The sequence below is a fragment of the Phocoena phocoena genome, chromosome 6 (genome assembly GCF_963924675.1).
Source record: "Phocoena phocoena chromosome 6, mPhoPho1.1, whole genome shotgun sequence".
NCBI lineage: Eukaryota > Metazoa > Chordata > Mammalia > Artiodactyla > Phocoenidae > Phocoena > Phocoena phocoena.
Window position 1 is genome coordinate 110,031,306 of NC_089224.1, and position 12,992 is coordinate 110,044,297.

The window sequence follows — 12,992 nt, forward strand, 5'->3', positions numbered from 1 at the left end:
AAAAGAGACAGGCAGACACACAGACACACAGAGACAGGATATCATGAGCAAGAGTCAATAGAAATCATAGTAAACTCTGACATCTAAAGATTTCAGATATTGGAAATACTGGATATTGAATATAAAATAAAATCACTTAGTACTTTTTGGAAGCAAAAGAAGGAATTGAAAATATGAGTAAAGAAAAAGATATCATCAAGAACAACCAGGCAAATTTATTTTAAAAACCAAATATAATGTCAAGAAGTGAAAAGTGTAATCTTTGAAATAAAAAATTCAAGGAGGGGTTGAATATCAGAATAGATATAGCTGAAGAGAGAATTAATGAACTGGAAGATAAATCTGAAGAAGTAACACAGCTTGCAGTTTAAAGAGCTAGAAAATATGATTGGTTAAGAGACAGGGTATATAGTGAGAAGATCCAACTTATGTTTAATTGGAGTTCCAAGAACATAAGAGGATGCTAGGGGGAATGGCAAAGAGGAAATATTGAAAGAGATAACTGGTGAGAATTTTTATAATTGATAAACAGCAGGCCATCCCTTGTCATTTGTGGAAGTTAGGGCATCAGTATAAATGGAGGCCCACAAACTATATGTCTAAATATTTAAAAGTTACAGGTGTAACAAATTACTAAATAAAATATGTTCTATACTCCTGCCTTGGTGAATATACCATAGTAACCTAGAAATTTAGAGTGTTTGAACTTCACAGAGTTTTGCACTGGCATGTAGCAGCACAGACTGAGCCAGACCCTGACCTATGGCCTGACCCTCTTCTCTTTCTTCCCCCAGCTTTTTTGTGGACTGTGAGGGGCCTCAAGCACACACGTATAGATGTTTCAGCCTGCCTATATAATCTCTGTTCACATTTCTCACAAACATGCCACTAGACGACACCTCTGGCATGTTTAAAAAATCTGCCCACACTGCTGGTGCCTTGCACCTTCAGAGTAGACCTGGGAAGAGATCCACGTAAACCCTGAATGTGGGCTTGGAGCTGATTAGGTAGGGAATTCCAGGGTCCTGGATACCTAGAATATGGTAGTTAGGCTCTTGGTGGGCACATCCCCTGAGCCTTCAGACCCCTTGCCTTGTGGGGAGAGCTGCAGTCTGTTAAATTGTGGAATTGAGGACGGGGTCCTCTCTTGTCCTAAGTTCTAAGTGTGGTAGAGAGATAAAAGTTCTCAGGTTCAGGAAGCCCATCAAAGTTCAACACAGTCAAAAAGGAAAGGAAAAGAAGGAAAGAAACCCATGTCTAAATACATAGTGAACCTATAGAATATCAAAGATGGAAAAGACTCTTAAAATAGCTAGAGAGAAAAGACAGATCACCTACAAAGGATTAGAGTGACGGCTGGCTTTTCTACAGCAAGAGTCGAAGCCCTGAAACGGTAGAATAATATTTTCAAAGTAGGCAGAGAAAAATAGCTATTAACCTAGAATTGTATAGCCATAAAACAGTCTTTCAAGAATGAGAATGAAATAAAGACATTTTCAGATAAATAAAAACAAAAAGAATTTACCACTGAGAACTCATCACGAAAGGACATTCTCAAGGATATATTTCAAGAAGGGAAATGACTCTAAGAAAGAAGGTTTAGAATTTAAGAAGTTAAATAGACCCAGAGATGTGGATTAACTTGCCTAAATATCCCAGTTGGTTTAGAACCGAGCCAGGACTTAAACCCCCAAATCATCTTTCTTCCATCCAGACAGAATGAAAGTAAGAAATGAAGTTGAAAATAGAATAGCATTTTCATCTAGGAAGTAGACCTAGGTTGCCTTGGGGTTCACTTCTGAGGTAAGCCCTACATTTGGGCGAGGACACACGATCACTTAGGTTGAGTCTTGACAGCCTCTGGGAATGCGCTCTGAGCTTCCCATTGCTAATGTGTCATTTTTCCTTTCTCCTGACACTGAGTTGGTTGGTCAAACTGAGAACTTTACATTCTGCCCTTCAAGAGGCCACGTGGTAGCCTGAGGCCACAAGTAACCGAAAGCCTCTCCAGTGAGGTGACCCCTTTCATGTCACTGCTTGTCTCTTGATTTTCTTCTTTTTCCTTTCCAGTTTCCATCAGCTACCTCCTGCACTGACTGGTCCTTCAAGAATTTCTTCATCCTCCCAGCCCTCCACTTGTACCCCTTCTCTATAACAAACCAGTAACCACGTCAAATAAGATTTCTGATGTGGGGTCCTGGGAAGCACGAAGAGTGGAAGTATTGAATGGGGGAGGGTGTAAGATGGGTTAAGATGTGTGGAAAATGTTGAATAGGATATTTTAAGAGAAAAGTAACTATACTTCAATAAAACTTAACAAAGGATATTTTAAAAAGAAATAGGATATTTTAAGAGATATTTCAAATAATACTGTACTGTCTACGTAGTTGTGCTTGCATTTTTAACTGGTGGTAGTCATAATAATGAGGATTTCCTGTCATTGAAGTGTTCTTAAACCTTTCAGAACATTGTTGATATTATCCTCTCCGTGCATTTTAGAAGTTTCAGACTGTTTCTTCTAAGAAACAGATCTGGTCCATACAGGCTGTGTTGTGACCTGCACGTTTTGACTTGAGTTTTAGTACTGAGTTTTGCCTGCTTTTTAAAGAGTCAGGTAAACACAGCTAATGATGCAGTTTCAAACATGAGCCACCATCATCCTGCAGGTGACCTTGGATCATGGTCCATCGCTATCTTGTTGAGTTTGGTGCTTCAAACAGCAAAGTTTGTGACTGCCCTTAGGTCATATATATTTTTTTACCTGCAAGCTTACATCCATAAAGTTAGCAGAATATATCATAGTCAAGTTCATCAACTAGCTGATTTATTTTGTTCATTTACTGAGCTTGGGAAGAATCTTTTTTTAAAGGCCAAGTTTAAGATACCTTAGAACATAAAAATATGTGTGTTTCCTGGCCCATTCTATCTTTTGAAGGCCAGATTTCATCAAAACAAATGAATCACTGTTTTTTCTTCCTTCATCATCCCCTAATTGGTTTCCAAAATAAAATGATTAATGGCTGCGTTTCTCAACTGCATTGTTTGGATTACAGTCCTACCGCCAGTGCTGATGATACACTGGGAAACACTTTCAAAATGGATGATCTTCTTGACTGGGTCACATGACTTCCCGAAGGGTTCCCCTGATATGTTGCCACCAGGAAGTCTTCAAAGGGGCAAGCCGTTTCGTATGCTTTTGTTATAAGTTAAGGAAAATGATTTTAAATAATGAAACCTTGGTTATGATTCAGGCTCCATTTTTCTTCAGCTCTGTTTTAGTTTTCAGATTGGAAAAAAAGTATGCATTTTAGAATTCCCTAAAGTATATTTTTAATTCCTGGAGTGTTGTGTTTTTGTTTTTTTTTAAATCATCAGTTTGTGTGAAAGCGTCATCAGTTGACCCACTAGCAGAATATGATTATTCCTGACTGTAGGCACCTCTCTCCTGGTACCCTCAAAAGAGTGACTCTCTTCACATTTCTTTAGCACTTTGCCCAATGCGTGATAAGGAAGCATAAAGCTAGTTGGACTAGCTAGAAGACCCAAGGGTTTCTTGTGAGCATCCACTTGTACTACAATTGGGCCTTTTGTTCATTGGTGAACTGCTCCTTGCCATGCTGTCTTATATAGCTCGTTGGCCACTGAGTATTTCATTTATAGCAACAGGAAGGAATAATTACCCAGATATTATGAAGTGGGTGGTTTTAGAATTCCACTTCAGATGGCATCGACCCTTAATGCAGCTGGTTTCACTTAATACATTTTGTTTAAACAAACCCTGTTCCTGGAAGTGGTTTCGGAATAGTCTGTTCCTTGTAGCTGTTCCTTTGCTCTTATTTTTAAAAATGTTTTCCCAACGATATCATAAGCGCATGAGCCTGACAGATACAAAAATTTTGCTTAAAGTTATTGCACTTCTGAATAGAGTTGTGTCCAGATATGATATATTGTTTATCGTATTCATAGCTTAAAGATTTAATTTGGTACCTTTATTTTGCATAACTGGCCACATTTTTTTGTTGTTTAGGTATATTTCTCTTTAAGGGACTCTGATGTCTAGAAATCACGACTGACTGACTAAATAGATAAATTAGAGAATAAGTGGTTTTCACTTTGTAAACATGAAAAATTCTTAACAAAAAGCCATGGCTGGGCTGATTAAGCAATCAGTATATTTTCAAGTGGGATATAAATTTCTAGTTTAGGTATGATACCACAATATTAAAATTAAATTTTAAAAACTGAATAGAAGTAAAAACTAAGATACTGGTAGTCTCTACACTGACTTTTACTTTATCAAAAGAATTTTAATGAGAGAATCTTTTAAAAACAAGAATTTATAAAACATATGCAAGTCATTAAGAATTTTTTTTTTTTTAATTTTTTTTTTTTTTTTTTGTGTGTGTGTGATACGCGGGCCTCTCACTGCTGGGGCCCCTCCCGTTGCGGAGCACAGGCTCCGGACGCGCAGGCTCAGCGGCCATGGCTCACGGGCCCAGCCGCTCCGCGGCATGTGGGATCCTCCCGGACCGGGGCACGAACCCGTGTCCCCTGCATCGGCAGGCGGACTCTCAACCACTGCGCCACCAGGGAAGCCCAAGAATTTTTTATATAAACTTTCATTTTGTTGTATTCTCTCATAGGATTTATTCTTGTCTTTGGAGAACTTATTTTGATTTATAATTATACTCTAATTAATGTGATACTTTGTTCACTGCCCCTCCCCTCCTGGACTGTAAGCTTGCTTAGCACAGGAACATGCCTGTCTTGTGCTTTTATTAAATCTCAGTACATATTCTATTACCTGGCACATAGTAGATGTTTAGCAGAAACTTATTGAGTGAATGAATGAATCAGTGAAATGCTTTTCACATTTCTATACTACTAGAATGCAGTATAATGATAACGATAGCAAACTTACATTACTCTTAACTATGTCAGACCCTGTTCTGAGTGCTTTATATACTCCGTAAGTATTGGGTGGTCACTGCATACAAAGCATTCAACAACGTGATGGTTAACATTTAAATCTTGCTGCCAAGACCATTCTTATTTGTGTTTGACAGTTATTCCAGGCATTTTCCATATAGGAATATTTTGGTAATAAAAGAACACAGGATGTTCTTCCCGCTTCCAGGACTAGTGCGTTTGTGATTCCAGGTGCAAATCTCTGTTGCCAGGACCCATGGACCTGTTCTCAAAGCTCAAACACTACATCAAGAGATTAGACCAGGTACCTTTTCATTTTTTCCCCTCTTTTTTTCTCTCCTTTTCCCGCCCTCTGGTGTTCATCTCTTCAGCAGGTCAGAATTGATACAGCTTCCAGAAGCTTCCAGTAAACAAACGATTACCTTTTAATTCTTATTCTGATGAATACTTTTTGGTTGTAATTGTTTTTATTACAAAGGTAGTATTTACTCATTATTTTAAAATAAGTAAATGTCTCTTTCTCTTGATCACCCCCCTTAGGAGTAACCCCAGTTGTTTGTTGAATATTCATCAGACCTTTTTCTCCTGGCTTCTTGCATGTTTAAGAAGGTTGCATTTGAAAACACTGTATCCTACACCATATGTTAAAGTGGATGTTCTGCTTCTCAGAGTACAATTTAATTTACTTTGTAGATGTTATTAATGAAAGGCAGAGAAGACACTGGGCCCATTATTAAGTGTGGAACTTGCAAAACGTATATTAATGACCGTTACTAAGTTATTGCTCGCAATGGAACCTGTAACATATTCCTGTTAAATTAATCTCAAATTGCTAAGTGTATTATTCCAATAATCAGAAAAGATAGATAAGTAACAAGGAGCAGGAGACTTGTGCCCAAGTAAAAAATAAATGTGGATTTACAACATCTAAGAATCTTTTGGCAAATCAAGAATGATCACCAATAGCAAACAGCTTTACTGGTCATCTGTCTGCTTGGATTTGGTACACTGGTTTAGTACAATATTTGGTAGAACATTACTGACCAGAAAACATGGATGTTACATCTCTAGAAAGAAAAACTATAGTAGTTCAATTCCCAATGTGTACCTTAGTTGTTTTGTTGTTGTTGTTTTTATTTTTACTTTTCAAGTAAAAATAAGAATCTCTAAAAAAAAAAAAAGAAAAAGAAAAGAAAAGAATAACCACCAAGCTCTTTCACACTACTTGAGAATAGTGGAAATACAGAGGAGACATGCCATGAGATTGATTGGTATTTCCCAGCGTGCTTTTTCTATTTCTTGAAAATTGTACAGTACTTTGCTACGGTTTGTTACCTGGATGAAATGAGAAACCTGTGCCTTCAGTATTTCCTACCAACCCTTTCTTGACTTTGTTCTCTGCCTCTTCCTATAATAACAATGAATTCTTTAAGAATAGCAGGGGGATTGAAGAAGCAAGGTGGTTAAACAAAAATTGTCTTTACACATACCAGCCCATTCTGTGATGTACATGAGTTCAGAGCAACCTCCAAGGCCCCTCTTCCAGCCCCATGCTTCACCCTTAACAGTAATGTGAATGAAGCCAGGAGAGTCATAAAACTGTGGGTTTAAGGTGCCATGAGGAAAGGAGGCTTCACTAACGCCAATGTTTGGAGCTGTGTTTGTCTTCCCAGAGGTGTTCGTACTGGTAAGCAGTGCTCCGTGGTGAGGGTGAGCTTTGCCTTTGTAAAGTGCATGACAGGTGATAGTGAAAGGGCCATGGGAAAGAATTACTGGGAGGGTTGCAGGTGCATTGGCTCAGGCAGATTGGTTGTACGAAGAGTACACAGGAAGGCTGAGGTTTGGGAGTTGATTCTCTTAAAAGTGATCCGTGTCTAATAACCCCTGGAAAATCTTCATTTACTTCCAAGGGGTACACATACTCCAGTCTGAGTCCTGATCTAGATTCTATCATGTATTAGCTGTGACCCTGGACAAATAACCTTACCTTTATGGCCTCAGTAAGAAAGTCGATCATAATGCCACCTCCCTAAAGGGTTTGATGGGATTTCAGTGGGATATTGCATGTAGAGTGCTTGATACAGTAAGTAAAAAGTTATGTGTCAACCATTATTGATATCGTGATGATAAAATCTGTAACATAATGGTTTTTGTAAGTGAAATATAGTTGAACTTTGTTAACATCAACTCCTCACAGACCTTCAGGGAAGCCTGTCAAGGAAGGAAATCTTGGTGAAGTAAATGCTGTTCACAGCACCTTGACAGAGTCCTAGTCAGGGGAGGATATGTATAGAATATTAGGGCCTGGGTTGGGAGATTTTTTTTAAGTAATTAAAAAAAAAATTAAGGTATTCTTTACATGTAATAAAGTCCACCCATTTTAAGTGTACGTTTTGATGAATTTTGGTGCGTAATCATGGAACCTCTGTCACAACTGAGATTATAAAACAGTTCCCTCGTTATTACAATTTTTTCTGTGCCCCTTTCCAGTTAATTCCCTTCTCCAACCACTGATTCCAGGCAACTACCCATCTTCCTTCTGTCTCTGTAATTTTGCCTTTTCAAGAAGTTCATGTAAGTGGAATAATACAAAAACCATAGACTTCTGTATTTGATTTCTTCCACATAGCATGATTTTTTGGTATTCATTCATGTTGTTGTGTATACTGTCTCTTTTCTTTTCCTTGCTAAGTTTGTTTATCCATTTATCAGTGGATAACATATGAATTGCTTCCGTTGCTGGGGCTCTTATGAATACTGCTGCTATGAACAGTCCTGTACTTGTCGTTGTGTGGACATACGCTTTTATTTTTGCTGGAGAAATACCTAGGAATGGAATTTCTGGGTCATAGGACAAGTGTAAATGTGGACCTACAGATGGACTCTATTCTGATTCTGTTGTTATGTGTCTGTTCTTCTACCAATGTCATACTATCCTGGTTACTGTAGCTGTATAATGTATCTTGAATTAAGGTGTCATCAGATTTTATTGTTCTTTTTCAAATTTGTTCAGCTATTCTAGGTCTTTGCCTGTCCTTATAAAGTTTAGAATTACCTTGTCAATTTCTTCAAAAAAGCCAGTTAAGATTTTGATTGAGATTGCATTGTCTATTATCCATTTGGAGGGGATTGCCGTCTTAATATTGGCTTCATGAGGAATCAATATTCTACAACCCATGAGTATGTCTCTCAGTGTATTTAGGTATTTTATAATTTCCCTTTCCAATGTCTTAATAATTTTCAGTGTACAGGGCTTGCACATCTTTCATTAAGTATATAAATAGTATTGTTAAACGATATTGTAAATAGAATTGTTATTTAATCTTTCTAACTTTTTTTTCCCGCTAGACAATGAATTAAGCAAACCTTTATTGAAGCTTAAATTGTGGTACAGAAATACATTTCAACTGATTTAAGTCCAACACCACGAAGAGAGAAATTATGGCACCAAAATTTTCCCTCCTCTATCATACACACTAGGATTAATTTCGATTACTATTCAATCTAGTTTTCATTTTTCTAGGCTTTGTTCCATACAAATTTGTGCAGTTTTTCAACATTAAATAGAAATCTTAAATCTGTTGGGGTGGGGGGAATCAGACCTCAAGCCAATAAATGTTCATCAAATCTACTGGGACACTGTTCAAGAACAAAATCCACTTTGAGCACTGGTCCTCATAAGAGCGCCAAAACGTTAGGTACTGTGCGCTAATTACAGAACCGGAAGCTTCTTCAGTGAAGCTGTGAATCAACAACATGTTTAAAAGTCAAAAGTGTTCCAACCACTTGATTTCAAACCAAGTAGAATTTATGTTTAGAAACACTAAAAGAAAGTGTTTCATTTATAAATATGGAAGGAACAAAAACATCACTGCATCAATCCAGAAAGAATCAAAAACTGTTTGAGGACAAGAAGAAATACAAAATTGAGTCAACTTTGCTCTTTTCTCAGCTGCTTAGATGTCCTTATTAGCAAATACAGCTAAAAGATGCCAGCTCTTTTAAGCCTGTATTTCTAGTCATTTCCCATTGACCATTTTGGAATTTTGTATGTTATGTTTTATGGATCGCATTCTGCTTCACTGTGTCGTATGTCTGAGTAATCTGAACAGTTCTCATTCATCACTTGATGTTGCTCCACGGTGAAAGAAATACCAGTAAGAGGAACCGTCAGAACACTATCACATGCACCACAAAGTCACAGAACTTTTTAAGTCACAAGATGGCAAAGACATCGATTCTGCTTTGAACCAAAGTTTATGGCATTACCATTAATAGAAATTAGTGGAAAAGGCTGCGAAAGTAGTTAAGGTGCATCATCTGAGCTGACTTGATTTGTTGAATCCAATACAACCTTTATCTTAAATCTCCTTGCTCACAAATTTAGTGGTAATTCTTCTATACTACTACTTAGCAAGTTAATAAAGCCATGGTACTCATGAGAGGCTAATCTCATTTAACGGGGGGCACAGAATGGCGTACGGTTTCCATACAGTTCTGCCAATATTCCCTAGTATCAATCTACACCTTCTTTGCTAATCAACACCAGCTTATTCCAAAAGAGCTCACGGTAACGAAAAATGCCAAACTCCCTTGACCTTAAAAGAAAACTAAGCCCAGAGTCCATCCCCCCCACCCCGTTCCCCCTCTGGGGTATAAGGTTAGTGTAAACACACAGGGTAACAGTGTATTGTTTTATGGCGGGGGTGTGGTTGGGAGGGAGACACCATGGTGAGGAATGAATCAATTAAAGTCACACAAGTATAGGAAGCAGTGAGATAGTAATACACAAAATGTTTGTTTTTTGCGGTACGCGGGCCTCTCACTGTTGTGGCCCTCCCGTTGCGGAGCACAGGCTCCGGACGCGCAGGCTCAGCGGCCATGGCTCACGGGCGCAGCCGCTCCGCGGCACGTGGGATCTTCCCGGACCTGGGCACGAACCCACGTCCCCTGCATCGGCAGGCGGACTCTTAACCACTGCGCCACCAGGGAAGCCCGTAATACACAAAATGGATAACTGCAGTCATTTTCTTAGAGGACTCGACTCGTGGAAAAAGAACTTTGATTGGTGCTGCAAAAACATCTGTATGAAGTAGAAATTGGTTTCAATAACATTAGTAGACAGTATTTTCTAGTAAGTGGAGGTAACTGGATGCAAAATCCTGGTAGCAATTTAATAGAATAGTCCCAGATGTCTAGGCTGAGGCCAACGCCTAATGAGGATGAAAGCCTTGTCTGTGGGGAATTTTGGATGGTACCTGGAGAAATATTACACTGTACAGAAACCAAATTGAATTGTTTTCACAAGTGTAGTAAAGTTTCATATAGTAAAAGGTTTTTTCTACATGCACTTCAATTTCACAGCAAGAGTGGCATAGGATACCTAAACACAGAAGAGAGCATTCATGCAAGATATCTAACTCCTTGATATAATAACGCCTATAATTCAAAATGATTACACTACCATTACATCTAGGGCTTTCTGCAACTACAAGGTGGTGGTTATGGAAAGCATGGCCCTTGGTATCAGTATCTAAAAAGCAGCCACCACCTTCTGCTATGTGTGTTCTCTTTTTGCATTTTTTCTTCATTTTTCTTAATCAACTCTGCTGTTGTTGCTGCTTCTTAGCAAAACTGGTAAAAAAAAAAAAAGCAAAATTGTAATCATTGAACATAGCGCTCTGGCAATCAAGACGTTTAAAACCTTCAATCTTCTGGGGTGAAGAAAGCACTGTGCAACATTTAGAACTCTGATTTACAAACAGGGTGGTCACAAATTATCCTGGCTTGAAGGCTTCCACGACTTTCCTGATCAGGTCATCATAGGAGGTCTGACTTAAGTTTGTTTCAAAGCTAACATAAGAAAACTGTGGTTCTGGAGTGATGTGAATAGTCCAATAAGTTCCAACCGATTTCATTCCATTCATTGATACCCACAAGGATTGAACAGTGTGGGATCAATGACAGAACCTGGTATCAGGTCACGAATTCCACTCTCACGAGTGACATCCTTTGCAGTAACACCATCTTTCATGCAGAACTGGTCCATAACTGCTGGGTCAAGCTCGCTCATCAGAATTTCCAGGGTTTGATCTGGCTGATTGATTGCCTGACTCTCTGGGAAATCCAAAGTATACAAGTACCAACAATCAGAATTTATGCCTCCCATACAATATGCTGCTCCATTTGGGAAAATTGCGTTAAGAAACTCTATTTCTTCCTGGAAATTCCGGTGTGGGTACCCTTGGTGAGAAGACTTCATGAAATTCTTACAAGAATAAAAGAAGCTTTGAGTCAAACCCACTGTAATCCCTAGCAAGTTTCAACAGGGGAACCAGTGCTTTCAGCAAGAGGGTAGTACCACATGTCTTCAAAATGAAACGTCTCTTGGAGACAAACATGCTACTCTCACTGAGTACATAAGCTTCCTGCTTGTCAGTTTTTGTCACACTTATGATTGAACACTGCACATCCTTCAAAAGTACGTCCCACTCAGATCTTGGGATGGTGCGAAGATCCCCAGATCCTTGGTTTGCGCCGGGTTGCTGCCTGGAGAACCAAACCTCCAGCAGCTTCTCGGTCCCTTCGAAAAAATGTGCAACCTCCATCACCATGAGACTAGCGAACAACCAACAACCACAGAAAATCAACTAAATTAAATCTCTTCTCCCGCCGCTGCTGCCGCAGCTGCGAATTGTTCCAGCTGTGTTAACTAAAGTTCAGGTTCCATTTTTGCTATAATTTTATATTAACTTTTTTTTAAAGGGTTAATAAAATTTTCCCGGCTTTTTGTGTGTGTGTGTGAGCGAAAGTTGAACGTGAGTCTGTTGGAAATAGAGGCAGATACAGCTCAGTCCCTTGTAGTCCGCTGTTTCCGCGTTAGAGAGAGTAGAGCGAGCGCTAGCTAATGTCGCCGGCCATGCTGTGGAAGCCTCTAACTTTTTATTGCTAATGTGTAGAAGTAAGAACGACTTTTGTATACTGAACTTTTATCCTGCAAGATGCTAAATTCACTTATTAGTTCTAGTAGCTTTTTTGTGTGTTGCTTAGGGTTTTCTCCAAACACTCGGAGTTTTTTGTTGTTGTTTCTATCTTTAGATCTTTTGTCTTCAGCTGAGCTGTTTTGAGTCTGTCCCACATATGAGTATGAGTAGTTCAAGGGTCAGTGAGAGAGGAGTGTACAGAGTTTGGAGATCACCCGCCTCTGTCCCTTCTAGGATTACTCTGCACTCTTCAGCATTCGTAGTTTCCTGGCTTCACTTTTCTGATTCACCAAGTCAGAAATGCTGTGAGTTTCTCTATGCATGTTCCAACCCCCTCTGTATATGACATGTCATAGTATCCAAAGACAAGAAATTGTTGATTATAGGAACTTAAAAAAAAAAGGGGGGAACTTTTTTTCAAAATGATTCTTGAGTAATGACAGAAAATTCAGATAGTTAACATAATATTTTGTTGATAAAAAGGAAAGGAATCTTTTATCTGGCAATGGAATAACTTGGTCACTTTACAGAAAGAAAACCCAAATTCTGATTTTACTTTTTGTCTATCATTCATTTAAAATTTTGCAATAAAGATTTATAAGTCCTTTTCTTAATGAATAAATAAATTTATTAACATTGAGCCAAGATTTCCAGTATTTTTAAACACAATTCAATATTTTCTTCAAATTCACTATCTGTAGGCATTATAAATCTAGACAAACAGTTTATCTTCCTCAGACTCTTTACCTTTACCATTAATAATTTATCATCAAATTTGTCTTCTGGTATCTTTTATCATTTATAAAACTTGGAATTAATTAATATACCTTCTTAGGTATGTGTTTATGAATAGATGACAAAAAATTTTTAAATGTTATTATTTATTTATTTTTTTTTGGCTGCCTTGGGTCTGTTGCTGCACACAGGCTTTCTCTAGTTGAGACAAGCGGGGGCTACTCTTCATTGCAGTGTGCGGGCTTCTTATTGCGGTGGCTTCTCTTGTTGCGGAGCACAGGCTCTAAGTGCGTGGGCTTCAGTAGTTGTGGCATGTGGGCACAGTAGTTGTGGCTCCCGGGCTCT

At 38.5% G+C, this 12,992-nt stretch overlaps 1 protein-coding gene and 1 pseudogene across 1 annotated transcript in view; one reads left to right on the forward strand and one right to left on the reverse strand.

Moving 5' to 3' along the window:
- Positions 1–12,992, forward strand: part of ABL1 (ABL proto-oncogene 1, non-receptor tyrosine kinase) — a 132,601-nt gene that overhangs the window by 48,026 nt on the left and 71,583 nt on the right. The window lies entirely within an intron of this gene.
- LOC136124601 (S-adenosylmethionine decarboxylase proenzyme-like) lies at positions 10,530–11,537 on the reverse strand (annotated as a pseudogene).